Source organism: Bufo bufo, chromosome 4 (genome assembly GCF_905171765.1).
Source record: "Bufo bufo chromosome 4, aBufBuf1.1, whole genome shotgun sequence".
Lineage (NCBI taxonomy): Eukaryota > Metazoa > Chordata > Amphibia > Anura > Bufonidae > Bufo > Bufo bufo.
In genome coordinates, this window is record NC_053392.1 from 19,365,996 (window position 1) to 19,382,187 (window position 16,192).

At 43.6% G+C, this 16,192-nt stretch overlaps 1 long non-coding RNA gene across 2 annotated transcripts in view; it reads right to left on the reverse strand.

The window, feature by feature from the left end:
• Positions 1-16,192, reverse strand: part of LOC120997036 — a 132,265-nt gene that overhangs the window by 83,375 nt on the left and 32,698 nt on the right. The window contains exon 3 of one of the 2 annotated variants that reach the window (XR_005778047.1): positions 11,787-12,195. The exons of the other annotated variant lie outside the window; for it this stretch is intronic. This is a non-coding gene — a long non-coding RNA (uncharacterized LOC120997036). Of the gene's footprint in view, positions 1-11,786; positions 12,196-16,192 lie in introns of those variants that run through there. 2 annotated transcript variants of the gene reach the window in all.

Here is a 16,192-nt window from a genome sequence, read left to right on the forward strand (position 1 = left end):
TAGACGTGCTCAGACCGCCCTTGTCGCCCCTGCAGATAACCACATCCAGAAAAGGGAGGCGATCTTTGACAATTACAGAGGTGAATCTTAGATTGAAACTGTTCACATTCAATTCTGAAATGAGTCTGTCAAAATCGCTCTCTGGTCCGCTCCACAACACGAAAATATTGTCGATGTAGCGTGACCAGAGAGCGATGTGCTCGATGAACCAGAGTGATGGCTCCCCAAACACTACAGACTCCTCCCACCAGCCCAGGAGCAAGTTGGCATACGAGGGGGCACAGGAACTGCCCATGGCAGTGCCCCTGAGCTGGTGGTATATGCGGCCGTCAAATAAGAAAAAAATACTCGACAGTATGAAGTTTAACAGTTCGAGGGTAAAGGTATTGTGCAACGAGAATTGTTGCCCCCTGGTCTTAAGATAATGGCTGGTGTCCTCCAGACCTCATTCATGTGGAATAGAGGAATATAGGGCCTCCACATCAATGGAGGCCAAGAACCAATGTGGCTCAAAACAAATATTCTCCAACTTTCCAAGCAGATCGCCTGTGTCCCTCACATAGGATGGTAGAGCCGACACAAAAGGACGCAACACCTTATCCACATAAATCCCGCAGTTTTGTGACAGGCTCCCAACTCCCGAGACGATTGGTCGTCCCTTGATTGGAGTGGTCCCCTTGTGGACTTTGGGCAGACAATAGAAGGTAGCTGTTACCGGATGGAGTGGATATAGGAACTCATATTCCTCACCGCTAATTAAAGAGGCTTTTTTGGCTTTTTCAAGAATGTGTCTCAAGGTCCCTTGCAGACTGCTGGTAGGGTCATTCCTCTATATGCCGGCATGTCCATCACAACGACATTACCCCCCTTATCTGATGGCTTGATTATCATGTTTTTATCACTTTCAAGGCTCACAATGGCCTTCCTCTCTTCTTTACTACAGTTGAACCTAGGTGGGACAGGGTGTATGGTAGCCAAGTCTGAAGTAGTGTGTTGTAGAAACACATCTACACAAGATACATCTCCCATAGGGGGCATTCTGATACTTTTGTTCTTCAGGGACGTAAAGGGACCTAACCCCTCGGCGTTGGGTGGTAACCGATCAAGGTTAAAGAGAAGGTGGACGTCCTTCAAAATGTCGACAGGCACGCCCAATTCTCGACTTTCCCTTCTGTCTTTGAGTTTGTGGAATTTGTGCCACTTAAGTCTGGTTGAGTGTGTGCAGGTCTTACTCGTTGTATGTCTGTAGGGGCCGTTTTTTATCTCCTATACGCTATTAAAAGTCAAGTTTTATTGAGTATACTGCCCCTCATAGTTTTTTCTTTGTTGTAATTTGTGAGCAGTATTCAGGGAGGCTTTACTGCCTCTCCTGACTGACCATCTTTAACCCAGTAGAGGAGGAGGCAGATGTGGTAGGGCAGGTGGAAGAGGTAGACGTGGGGGTGCAGGTGAATGTGTCGGTGTCAATCAATTAAGAAAAAATGACCATGCATCGGGTCATTTTTCCTTAATTGATTGATGATAGCACTGGAGGAGTCACCTCCATTATGTCCTCAATACGAATTCCAGTGGATACTACGGTTTATGTACCCAGCATGACGCATATAATTACCATGATGTACTGAGCACTCTGACATTATCATGGACGATATATTCAGCATAGAGTACCAGGAGTGCATATACTTTATGATATTTGCAACCTTTTTTTCTCCCATTTATGTACTCAGCATAGTACTTACCTAGAACATAGACCCCTATGGTATTTTTTTCCCCTATTGATTATGTATTCAGCACTTTGACGTAGTTACGGATTTTGTATTCAGTATAGTATTCACTAAGAGTACAACCATCTATGATATAAGGCCCACACATAACTCAGCAATGTCATGACATATAGCAGGAGTTATTTGTAATGGTGAAGTATAAAGCCCACACATAAGTCATCAGGGTCAGGACAGACAGCAGCAGCATCAGCAGCAGGTAGATGGAAATGGTCGAGTATAAGGCTTACACATAGCTCGTAATAACTCAGCAGGACAGGCAGCAGCAGGTTCTAAGTGTGCACTGTGCAGCAGTAATGTGTTCCCAGGAATGGGCCCCCCTCAGACCAGGGCAAAACCATAAATAATCTAAGAAACCTCTGACATCAGCATGTTGTAAGTGTGCAGCAGGAATATTATAAAAAAAAATTACATTATTTTTACTTATTGAAACCACACTAAAAATTTGTACTAAATTAACTAGACATGCCGCCTGCATCGGTCAGCTATCAGTTTCCATATCAGTCACATCAAGTCTGTGACAGAACTCTACGGTAGGGCAGACAGCCTCACCGTGTGCTGATTCATCCAAGCCAGAGGGCAGTCAGAGTGCCGGTATTTACCAGCGGCTCTTTCATCCTCCTTTTATCTGTGAGGAGGAATGGGTACCACCGCTCTCCCCACCCATACACGATCATCACCGGCCAATGGCAGGACCCATCCGTCCTGTGCCCGTCTGAGCACAGAAGGCAGTGATGAGCCAGCTGTCCTCGTTCAGGGTCTTGAAGTGTCCCCTGCTCATGCGCCGAGATTAGTTCACCTTCCCATTGTTGAAGACTCGGCTGCGTTCCCCCGCTGCTGGTGGGGTCCTCAGCGGTTGCCTCCAGTGCGCAGCCCGGATCATCGATTGCAGGTCATGGTGCAGAATAAGCCTTTAGATGTGAGGCTTGTCTACACCCGGGGGGGTAGTGTCACACAGCCCGGGGCAGACTTCACCAGGAAGGGGCTGACCGGCACAGTGGAGCACCTTCACTGTCATACAGCAGAGCAGAGTTTAGAGTCGGATCTGAAGGCACCATGTGCTCAGGAGTTACATAGAACTGCCGGTAAAATGTCCCCACATAACGAATGCATCTGTGCTTCATTTTTGTTGACTTGAAATATAATTTTTTTTTTTTTTTTTTACAAAGTGCACATCATTGTGATTTGTACTGTGTAAAAAATAAAATTAAAAAAAATTATCATTAGGTATATATGGCGCTATATTCAATGAATGCAGTGTTATATATTCGTAATGACGAATATTATTATTTTATTTTTATTTTTTTAACAGTACACATCAATGATGCGGCCAGGGATTAGCTGAACCTGCATTTCCAGCCTTTTCCCGTGTTTCAAGCCAGGACCATGACTGCGGAGCATTATGGAGCAGAAGAATATCAGTATGGCAGCGGAGGGGGAACTATGAGGTGAGTGACACTTATATATTTTTTTTTAACTCATCCGATTCCTGACTATTAAAAAAATATGTATTTCCCCAGAAAACATTTTTCGCCCTATAGGAGTTTTAGGCTACTTTCACACTGGTGTTTCTGGGTCCGCCTGTGAGATCCGTTTCATGGCTCTCACAAACGGTCCAAAACGGATCAGTTCAGCCCCAATGCATTCTGAATGGATAAGGATCCGTTCAGAATGCATCAGTTTGCCTCCGTTCCGCCTCCATTCCGCTCTGTTCGCCTGACGATGTGGAGCCAAATGGATCCGTCCTGACTAAGGCCTCATGCACACGACCGTTCTGTTTTTTGCTATCCGCAAAAAATGGAAGCCACCCGTGTGCCTTCCACAATTTGCGCAACGGAACAGGCGGCCCATTGTAGAAATGCCTTGTCTTGTCTGCAAAATGGACAAGAATAGGACATGCTATATTTTTTGGGGCGGGGCCACGGAACGGAGCAATGGATGCGGACAGCACACGGAGTGCTGTCCGCATCTCTTGCGGCCCCATTGAAGTGAATGGGTCCACACACGAGCCGCAAAAAATGCGGACCACAACAACGGTCTTGTTCATGAGTCAATGGGGACGGATCAGTTTTAACTGACACAATATGGCACTAGAGAAAACGGATCCGTCTCCCAATGACTTTCAATCTAAGTCAGGACGGATCCATTTTGACTTAGACTTTTTTTTTAAAGAATAATGCAAACGGATCCGTTCTGAACGGATACAAGCGTTTGCATTATTGGTGCGGATCCGTCTGTGCAGATACAAAACTGATCGGCACCGAACGCAGGTGTGAAAGTCTTAGCTTGTGGGCGAATATGTAGAAGATAGTATATTCTACATATTCGCTCACAAGCTAAAAGTCAGGATGGATCAGTGTTCGGCGCTATATTACTATATATTATTTTTTTAGAATATTCGTAATATTCAAAAAAAAAGAATGTATAGCAATAAAGCAAATATTCTAAAAAAAACTAATATAGAGCAATATAGCTAATAAATAGTGCTACTGTATTTTAGTTTTTTTGAATATTCGTCATTTTTTTTCCATCTGAAAACATGATTCCTCCATGCTTCTTGCTTGTGGGCCAATGAGCCTGAAGCAGGGAGGAATCATGATGAATATTCTAAAAAAACAATATATAGCAATAGTGCAATATATTAGTTTTTTAGAATATTCGTAATTTTCTTCCATCTGAAGTGAACACGACTATCCGCTGTTGTGAGATCGTGAAAACTCAGATCCGATGGTATATTCTAACCCTGAGGCGTTCTCATGGTGATGGGGAGGTTCCATGCGCACGGCAACGGGCACTGACTGGAGCGGGCTGAAATCCTAGGGAGCCCGGACAGATAAGAACTGTTTTTTGGGGAACTAGACACCCTAAGCAGGGAGGAATCATGTGTACTGTTAACTACAAGCAGGAGACAAACGCTCATGGTGCTCCGTTGCGGCATGACGTAGGTGTGCCGCGCTCCTCCATCGGCTGCTCTCCCCTCTCTCTATCCGCCTCGCCTCGCTCCCTTGATGTGGATCCTAAGGAACGCCATCCCCTGGCCAGACCTGGCTAGTTGAGCCTAGATGGGACCTTGATCTGCCTTACCCTGCCGCCTGCTGCTCTGATCCTGCCGCTCTGACCCTTCGTAAGCTGTAAGCTGACTGCTCTGACTCACTGCCTACTGCCGGCTGCCTGCTGTGACCAGCTGAAGCGTGCTTCGCTGCCTATGAGGTGTTGGGTGCTGGAGCTGGTAAGCTCCTGGTATACTGGCTCCTGCTTTACCCTGCTGCCGCTGCCTGTTGCTATTGGCCACCTGTATACTGCCTGCTCTGGCCCGTTACCCGACACCCGCTCTCTGACGTGACCTGCTGCATGTTGTCTTGCTGCCTGTGAGGTGCTGGGTGTTGGAGCTGGTAAGCCATCAGATAAATCGGGCTTTAGCTTCTGTGGATGAAATAGGGGTCCGGTGCCGGATGCCTTGCGGGTGAATTGGGTGTTCCTGATGCCGAATGTGCTGAACCCTGCCGCGGTTTGGAGACGGTAGCGGTGCGGTGCCCCTGACCTGCTGTGTCATTTTCGGTTTCTGTTGAAGAGCTCGGCTGTTTTGCGGCTCCTGGGCCGTGTGATTTGCGGTGGTCATTGGAGTCTGAGGCTGTGAGCCCTGGGGATGTGTGATTTGCGGTGGTCACTGGAGTCTGAGTTTGCAACCTCAGGTGAACTTTCCTTCTCTGTGTGAAGTACAGATGAACAGTAAGTCCCATAAAGACCCTCTTCGTGTTACAGCTATCTGGACCCTGCCTCCTTCTTTTTTTTTTTTGGACGGACTGGTCCTTTTGATAATCTCAGCTTCTGTGGGGCACTCCGATATCGCATCTGTGCGGTGGAAAAGCTAAATCTTGGTGTCTGCAGATTGAACGTAAGAAGTTGCGTCCACTGGATATCCTGCTCCTGCACTTTACTTTTGGAACATATACCTTAAAGCTGTCCTTCAACATTTTGTTTAGAGCCTAATTGGGATTGCTGCATTTACATCAATATGGCCGTTATATAACTGCTGGCAACTCTATTTTTCCCTAATATCTGGGGGAAGTAGCCAGTTAGTTCGCATTTACCCTGGGTCTCTGGTATTTACAACGACTCAGTGTTTACCTCTCTCTCTGTCTTTATCTAACCAGTATCTGTATCTCTTTCCTATGTGTACCTGTTAATATTGATGGGTGGTCCTCTGTGTATATATATATGAGATATTGCTGTGAGGGCACTGTGTACATAGATGCAATATTTTGACTTATATATATAAAAATGCCGCCAAAATACCGTAAATCAGGTGGTTTGACCTCTCCAAAAGGTGGATAAGGGGGGAGCCCACAGGCCCGATTAGATAAATTTTTGAAGTCACCACCACCCAAAACTAGAGGAGGGGTACAGAGATCTGTCCCTCAGGTTGAGTCAGGTTTAGATAACACGGACGCTTAGAACAGGGTTTATTAAAGTCCAGCTCTTCCCATAGTGAAGGCTTTGAGAGCATTAATAATAAATTGCAGGATATACTGGGAGTGGTAAATGCTACTAGTACCTCGGTTGCAGAGTTGGCCTCTTCCCTTGCAGTAGTACAAGGGGATGTTAGCATAATAAGAGACAAAATGACTAAGCTGAGACTAAAGGTGAAGGAATTGGAAACTGCAGTTAACTCTGTCACTGTAGAGAACGGTATATTAAAGAACAGATTAGAAGAAGTAGACGAAGATCGAACTTGGTTAAGAAGGAAAGTGGTAGAGCTGGAGGATAGATCACGTAGACACAATCTGCGTTTGGTAGGCTTTCCAGAAGGGGTAGAACAGGATAATGCGTCGGAATTTATCCAGAAGTGGTTGGTAGAAAGTTTGGGGCCAGACTACGATACATCTTTCTTCTGTGTGGAAAGGGCCCACAGAATCCCCTTTAAAAAAACCTCCTCCAGGTGCCCCCCCTAGAGCAATATTAGCAAAATTTGTTTGCTCAAAGGACCGGGACTGGGTTCTTAGACGCAAAAGAGAAATATCAGAAATACACTTTGACAGCAACCTGATAGCAATATTCCCTGACTTCTCCCGAGAGACTCAAAGTAAAAGAAGATCCTTTTTTGAGGTTAAAAAAAGACTGATTGCTGCTAAGATTAAGTACTCAATGTTATATCCCGCTAAATTAAGAGTGGTATACAATGACTCTGTCTGCTTCTTCTCCACACAGGCGGAGGCGGCGCAATGGCTGGATTCTAGGGGTTTATGATATAGTATGAAGAGGCGGTGAGGAGGGAGGATAATGAGGGGAGGTGCCGGGGGGGAGGTTAGGTGGAAGGAAAGAGGTTGATGGGTATTGCGAAATGCCTTATCAACCATGTAGGTTTTTTTTTGGAGGTGGGGTTAAGGGAGGGATTGGCTGCCGTTCTCTGCTTCGTGGCTGTGCGTGCCTCTCTGCTGAATTGGGGATACCTCTACTCATTGGATATGCCGTGTAACATTTTATGTTGGAATGTAAGAGGCTTGGGAGACAGAGTGAAGAGGATGGTGGTATTTGATCTTGTGACCCGACATCTGCCTGCGCTTGTGGCACTATTAGAGACCCATGCAACTGCAGATAGGATTCATACATTAAAAAGGAATTGGGCTTCCTTGGAGTATCATGCTTGTTTCTCCTCTTATGCAAGAGGGGTTAGTGTATATATTCACCGGGGGATGGAGTTCCAACCGTTAGACAGTGCCATTGATAAAGAAGGGAGATATGAATTTCTTCATGGGTATTGGAAAGGGCAGGAGGTGATATTGACTTTTATTTATATCCCCCCTCCATTTAAATCAACGTTTTTTTCCCACTTAGCCCAATACATAGCTACTAAAAATCAATGTGCGTTATTAGTGGCAGGTGATTTTAATGCAGTACTTGACCCTGAACTGGATCGGTTCTCTTCGCTCTCTGGACGCGGTCACAGTGGGTCCCCTTTGACTGCTGTGTGTGAGGAGCTGGCGCTGGTTGATATCTGCAGAGATATCTATGGTTGTCGGTGGGCTGTCACTTCCCTTTTTTCAAGGTTATTATTTTTGTGCACAGATTCAGCGGTGCTGTTATTGGAAAGAGAGTTTACTTTCACGGTATTTGAATAAAGTTATCGATAGTCCAATAGAGAATATTTTTGCATGTTTGGAAACTGGGTCTATGGGAATGAGGAAGTCCTTGCTGATCCCTTGCTCACTACAGAGGGTGTGGAACAGGCTGAAGGAGATCCTTAAAGTCCCCGGTCTGTTTGTTTTCACCCCTTTGTGGGGGAACGGGGGGTTGGAGGAATTCTTCAAAATGACAGATTTTGGTTATTGGTCACGAAATGGCATCCATATGGTGTCTCACCTTTTTCATTTAGGTCGTTTTAAAACACTCTCGGAATTTGGTTTTAATGATAACTCACCATTAGAGGTATTTATGTATGCACGTTTGAAACATGTTTTTGAAGCCTCTAGGAATAGGGGTTTTATTTTTCCACGAGAGAATATATTTTTCGATTATTGTGACGCCCAGAAGGATGAGAAGGTGAAAATATCTAGATTATATGCTAAACTCCGAACGGCACTGGCAATTGTAACGCCTTTTAAAAGCCCAAGTAAATGGGAGCAAGAGTTGAATTGCCCTCCTTTACAGTGGCCCACTATCTGTAGGAACGTGAGAAGGGCGACGGTTTCCAGTGCACATAGATTAATCCAATTTAAAATCCTCCATAGACTGTACTATACGCCCAAAATCCAAGAAAAATTTCCCCAAAATAGGGACCGGGACTGTTGCTGCCCTAAATGTGGATATGTTAGCGCAAACTATGTTCATTTGCTTTGGAGTTGCAGTAAAATAAGAAAATATTGGGATGAGGTTTTTTCTGCCCTACAAAAGGAATCCTTAAAGGGTTTCTGTCACCCCGCAAAACTCCTTTTTTTTTTTTTTGGATAGTTAGATTGCTCATAGTGCGATATAGCAGAATATAATGCTCTTACTTACTTTCATGCGGCCGATTCTTTATAAAACGAACTTTTATAATATGTAAATGAGGGCTCTACCAGCAAGTAGGGCGTCTACTTGCTGGTAGCTGCTGCAGAAATCCGCCCCCTCGCCGTGTTGATTGACAGGGCCAGCCGTGATCTCCTCCTCCGGCCGGCCCTGTCAGTAATTCAAAAATCGCGCGCCTCGCGTCATTCGGCGCAGGCGCTCTGAGATGAGGAGGCTTGTATCCTCAGCACTCCCTCAGTGCGCCTGCGCCGATGACGTCTTCTCTTTCGGTGATGTCATCGGCGCAGGCGCACTGAGGGAGTGCTGAGGAGACGAGCCTCCTCATCTCAGAGCGTCTGCGCCGAATGACGCGAGGCGCGCGATTTTTGAATTACTGACAGGGCCGGCCGGAGGAGGAGATCACGGCTGGCCCTGTCAATCAACACGGCGAGGGGGCTGATTTCTGCAGCAGCTACCAGCAAGTAGACGCCCTACTTGCTGGTAGAGCCCTCATTTACATATTATAAAAGTTCGTTTTATAAAGAATCGGCCGCATGAAAGTAAGTAAGAGCATTATATTCTCCTATATCGCCCTATGAGGAATCTAACTATCCAAAAAAAAAAAAATGAGTTTTGCAGGGTGACAGAAACCCTTTAATGAACTATAACCCGGGGATTCTGATAGTGATCTTTGGAGACTATGGTTCAGAAACGGAAGTCCCCTCCCAGGTTAGACGGATCTGGATGAGAAGATTGATGGTAGCGAAAGCTATATTGGTCAAGTACTGGGGTTCTGTCTCCCAGCCCTCTTCAAGGGAGTGGGGTCTATACCTTCAACAAATTAAAAATTTTGAGGATATTGGAAGGAATGGGAGAGTCGCACGCAGAGCCACGTAGACATATCTTGATATATCTAATGTATTTATTGTATGTTGCACTTGAATGAACCGAGGGGAATGACAGCCAATGGGGGGGGGGGGAGGGATATAACGATATTTATGATTGATATATTATATACACTGATGTGTTCAATATTGGTCTATGTACTAATTCTATGATTGTTATATTATATACACTGATGTGTTCAATATTGGTTTATGTACTAATTTTATGACTTTTCAAAATAAAAATAAAGTTAAATAAAAAATAAAAAAACTTTAGATGGATGATGAAAAATAAAAACGAATACATAGCAATATATTCTAAATATTCACGAAGTGCTGATATTCGCGATTAAAATTCGTTATTCGAATATTTGTGCTCAACACTACTATAGAACGTAATTACTATATTAGTGATAGAGAAATTTTAGGCCCCTTTCACACGGGCGAGTATTCCGCGCGGATGCGATGCGTGAGTTGAACGCATGGCACCCGCACTGAATACCGACCCATTCATTTCTATGGGGCTGTTGACATGAGCGGTGATTTTCACGGATCACTTGTGCGTTGCGTGAAAATCACAGCATGCTCTATATTCTGCGTTTTTCACGCAACGCAGGCCCCATAGAAGAGAATGGGGTTGCGTGAAAATCGCAAGCATCCGCAAGCAAGTGCTAGGAGACGATCGGGATGGAGACCCGATCATTATTATTTTCCCTTATAACATGGTTATAAGGGACAATAATAGCATTCTGAATACAGAATGCATAGTAAAACATCGCTGGAGGGGTTAAAAAAAAATAAAAATTATTTAACTCACCTTAGTCCATTTGATCGCGCTGCCCGACATCTCCTTCTGTCTCCTTCTTTGCTGATTGTAGGAAAAGGACCTGTGGTGACGTCACTCCGGTCATCACATGATCTTTTACCATGGTGATGGATCATGTGATGGATCATGCGATGACCCGTCACCACAGGTCCTGTTCAGCAAAGGAGACAGAAGGAGATGTCGGGCAGCGCGATCAAGTGGACTAAGGTGAGTTAAATGATTTTTTTTTTTAACCCCTCCAGCGCTATTTTACTATGCATTCTGTATTCAGAATGCTATTATTTTCCCTTATAACCATGTTATAAGGGAAAATAATACAATCTACAGAACACCGATCCCAAGCCCGAACTTCTGTGAAGAAGTTCGGGTTTGGGTACCAAACATGCGCGATTTTTCTCACGCGAGTGCAAAACGCATTACAATGTTTTGCACTCGCGCGGAAAAATTGCGCGTGTTCCCGCAACGCACCCGCACATTTTCCCGCAACGCCCGTCTGAAAGAGGCCTTAGGCATCAAGATGGCCTTAAAGGGTTTCTACCACCAGATTTTCACCTATTTAGCTGTCTGACACTAGCGATCTGCACCTAACCATGTTCATGTATTACCTTTGTCTGGAGCGGTTAAGCTTAAAAACGTACTTTTATTGATATGCAAATGAGCCTCTAGGTGCTATGGGGGCGTCTTTTCAGCACCTAGAGGCTCTGTCTATTCACTATTTCTGCCGCCCAGTGTGATCCAGCCCGCCCCTCTCCTCTAGATTGACAGCCTACTTCTCTCCATCTCGGCCGAATTCTCGCACCTGCGCCGTGTGCTTCTGTATTCGGCGCAGGCGCAGTGACTGTCGGACCGTTCCCAGCGCGGGCATCTTCACTGCGCAAATACAGAAGCGCAGGCGCCAGAATTCGGCTGAGATGGAGAGAAGTAGGCTGTCAATCTAGAGGAGGGGGGCGGACTGGAGCACACTGGGCGGCAGAAATAGTGAGTAGACGGAGCCTCTAGGTGCTGAAAAGACGCCCCCATAGCACCTAGAGGCTCATTTGCATATCAATAAAACTACGTTTTTAAGCTTAACGGCAGCAGACAAAGGTAATACAGGAACATGGTTAGGTGCAGATCGCTAGTGTCAGACAGCTAAATAGGTGGTAGAAACCCTCTAAAGGAGTGGTGTTATCTTCTGGAGGGATTAAGTCACCCAGTTATACTGGTCACAAAAATGTAACACATCTTCAATATGCACACTGACTAAACCCAGACAGGATTTTGTATCTCTGGCTGTATGAAAGGATTCTGAACAGATGATCGGACACAATCTCTCATCCCTGCATCTCACCGATTTATTAATAGAAGACGGAGAAGCTAAGCCTGATTACAGAAACTGACTCTGGAACCTCCAGATCTGATGTAAGGAAAGAGTCACATTCCAATCAATCTAAATTCTACAGATTTTCTGATCAGAAATTTCTTCTTGTACAACCTATAAATGTGTTAATAAATTTATAAAAGCAGAATGTCACAATCAGTGATAAGCGAAACTGATCATGGCGGTAGAGAACAATAACCCTAATCATTTGCAACGCACAAGACAAGTTTATATGACAGATATATAGAGGCCGATCCATGATCCACTGATCACTGCAGATCTACAATACGAGGAAGCCTATCCTTCTGAGGTTATCCTTGGTCAAGACTTTATTTGCCGATAATCTTCCAACCATTCATCCTAGAAGAGATGAAAAAGTCATTTGTAATGTTTATAATAGAAACCATTTTTGGTACACACTAATCAGAAGAGTGTTCCCAATGTATTCTGACCTCTACCACTTATCCTTCACACCACCCCAACCTTGTGTCACCCTGGTGCTCAGAAACGGTAGACATTGGCCTTCACAATGACATAGAATGATAAGATTACCCTGTATAACAATAGAAGTAGGGAAAAAAATATGTACGCACTTCACTGTTGCATTTATTTTTGGTGAAAGGGTTTAAGTGGCCTCTTTCAGTCCAAAACGAAAAATAGATATTCATTTCACTTCTGCAGTTATTATTATTTCAGTACAAAAACAAAATATAGTCAGCGTTCACTGTTGCAGGTATATGTGGAAAAACATTTAGTGATGTATTTCGGTCGGAAAAAACTAATTGGCTTCAGCGTTCAGCGTTGCGTCATCATTTATTTGACCCTTCTTCTGATCTGTCAGAAGGAAGGAAAAATGTGATGCACAACGGATCCTGTCTGTGTAGCAGCTGTAAGGCCTGTATGGTCCCATCAGAATTGGCTTATGATTTGGTAGCCAAAAGCAGGAGTGGTACAAAACACAGAAGACATGAAAATATTCCATTCACGTGTCATCTCTGTTTTGGATCCACTCCTGTTTTTTTTGGCTTTAACAATACTGATGGATTACTGACCAAATGCTGACCGAGTGAAGGCATATGGTCTACAGACAGGATGCGTTTTTTGGGGGTTATTGTTCTGACGGATCAGAGAATGGGGAAAATGAATCAGTGATGTCAACACAAACTTTCTGCTGACACCCTCTCCACTCTGTCGGGGGGCTCTACTTGTATAAGCGTTTAATAGAACAGGTTCTGTAGACATCTATGTGGAATCAGCTGACAACGGTGTAAAAGGAGTGCGCTTCTTCTTGGTGCTAACATCGACTTGTAAGGCTGAGTTCACACTTGAATTATTTGGTCAGTTTTGGCCCCGTGACTGCCCAAATAAGTGAAGTGTGCAGTGATTCTAAGAGTGACCCCTGTTATCTGCATGTCATACTGACTCACAGTATTATTTCACTATCACAGCAGACTCCCTATGTGTGTTACTGCAAAGCACAGTGTTCTACTCCACTATACAGGCACAATGTTCTACTCCACTATACAGGCACAATGTTCTACTCCACTATAGAGGCTCTCTGCAGCCAGGAAATAGCCATTTTTTTAACGTAATTCACCACAAATAAATTCTGATCGAACCAAATTTTTCCCAAAAATTTGGCGAACCGGCCAAATCGAATTTTTGAAAAATTTGCTCATTTCTAGTTGGGAATAGAGATGAGCGAAGTTTTAAAAAATTTTATTCTGATGATTCGCCAAAATTCGCCAAGAAATTTGATTACAGTTCCTAATTTGTCACGAATTGTGATAAATTAGGTACACCCAGGCCACTCTGCCTAATCATATTCATCTCACTTGGTGGCACAATCTCAGGGTGAACTCTTGGAAGTTAAGATGCACAGAGATTGCGGAGAGAGTGGATCGCCGTGCGCATTACGTTCTACTGCACCCACATTCATAGTTATTCTGTTCTATACTGTAGGTACTGGCCATCACTATTAGGGGAGAGAGAGACAAAAAAAAAACACAGGATCCTGTAAAAAAACAGATCCTGTTGCATCAGATGTCATCTGTTTGATCCATATCTGTCATTCATTTTTTTAGATGGAACAAATGTACTTAATGCTGGATTTTTTTTCCCCATCTAAAAAAAATAACTATCTCAGATGGAAATGGCTCAAACAGATGACAACTGATGCAACAGGATCCGTTTTTTACACCGTTTATTTTTTTCTCTTTCTTTTCTTCTGATGGATCAGAAGAACGGAAAGCTAAACGGGGAGGTGAATGCACCCTTACACGTGCAATTTATCACCGTCTACATCAAGATTCAAAGTCATCCTTTCTGTTAAGCAAAAAGAAAAGCATACAGCACTCTTCAGTAAAGCCAGAAACCCGTGCGCACCCCTACAGGAGCTGTGTCCAAATTGCTCCTTAGTGGAACAAAATAAAGAAATAGAGGCACTGCCAATAAAGTGCCAAAGAGGAGAAAAAAGAAGTTCATTTATAGTGTAACTGTCAGTAATTTTTTTTATTTTTGTGATGTTTAGAAATGTGAAATCGTACATTTCTATTAGAAATAATAGCTCTAAGTGACCCACTTTGAGCCCTAGCAATGCCCCTCTGTCTTTTGTTTACATAACTGTGGAGATTGGCTCAACATTGACTATTTTTTCTAATAGAAATTTACGATTTCACTAATTAAAGTATATTACAAAAATGGTCAGTATCACCAAAATGACAGTTACATTTTAATGCATGTTGTGGCAGTCCAAACGCATGCGTTTTAATCCCTTCTGTTAGCTGTAGATTTACTGTGCATCAGTGTTACAGGTCAATGTTAATGCCAGGTCTAACTTATTGCCATAGACTTAAACGTGCAGTGCCCCAAGATTCAAGTAGTGGCCCTATAACAGAGTGGGGATGGGGGCCAACAGCACTGGCAGTAACACGGACAAAAGTTGCCCCATTACAGAGTGTGTGTGTGGGGGTGGGGTGGCAGCAGTGACAATAAGGCTGTGTTCACATCACTGTTTATTTTTCTGTTCTTCTGATCCATCAGAAGAGCAGAAAAAAAAAAAAACTGTCTGCATTTTGAGCATCCATAAATCCTCTTTTAGATGGTCATTAGAGATGAGCGAATCGAAGTTGACAAAGTGGAATTCGATCTGAATTTAAGGAAAAATTTGATTTGCACTGAATCCGAATTTCCTCGCGATTCATGGTAACAAATAGCATTTTTTCCTAAAATCGCTGCTGCACGTGTGAGGACACTGAGCAAGGAGCTTTGAAAAGGCGGGATCAACCATAATGCCATGCATGCAGCCAGTCAGCAGCCAGCCAGCCCTGTGATGTCACAGCCCGATAAATAGCCTCAGTCATTTTGGATTCTGCCATTTTCCAGTGTACTTAGCGCAGGGAGAGACGTCAGCAGGCGCTAGGGACAGTGCTAGGAAAACTTCATTGTGCTGAGAAAATGATTTACAAGTTCAGGGAAAGATTATTCAAAGTTGTTGTTTTTTTTCATAAGTGTAAACAGTTATATCTAATTATTTTAGTTATAATGGGTATTCATTGCCTTTAAGAGCAATGTTGATTTATATTCACTGTTTTGTATGGATTTTCATGTAGGCCAAAGTAAGTCCATGAGAAGATTACTGTGCTGTTCAAAAGCTAGTGTTATAGTAACAATATATTATACATTTAGACGGTTAGAAGATACACCGCACCTGCAGATTCTGAGGCTTCATTGTTTTTCATATCTGAACATGAATTCCACAGTGTGAGAATTGTCTAGATGTTCCTCAAAGTATATATTCATGTATCAAAGTTTGTCCCTCGGCCCTGAGACAAGGCCTCCAGATGTCAGAGGTGTGAAGTATTGAAAATATCAGGCATGTATGAGTTAACCCTTAATGGTATGATGCCTATTGCTTATACAACAGTGCCACCTAGATATGAGCAGTTAATACTACATCAGTAGCAAAAGTGCATTCTGTGTAATATTATGACGTCATGCTCCTTATCAATGTACACACCCATCCAACAATGATTGGAAAGTTCCAAACTCGGAGGGCGTGTTCATCTGATAAGTTTTGGGTTAAGAAACCAGTTACCAGAAAAAAAAAAACATTTGGATTATAGATCTCTGGAGAATCATTTGGATTATCGGGAAAAACTCTTGAGAGCTGGCCCGCCCAAGACTCTGCACATCACTTGACCCTTGGGTAATGTATATTTTTGTTTTATGTAGTATTGATCTAAATTAATTGGCTTGATACTTAGTCAGATACCCGCTCATTTGCGGATGTGTAACGTTAGTTGGTACATCAGTATTTTCTCTGATTTCAGTTACGATGCATATAACTGAATATAGG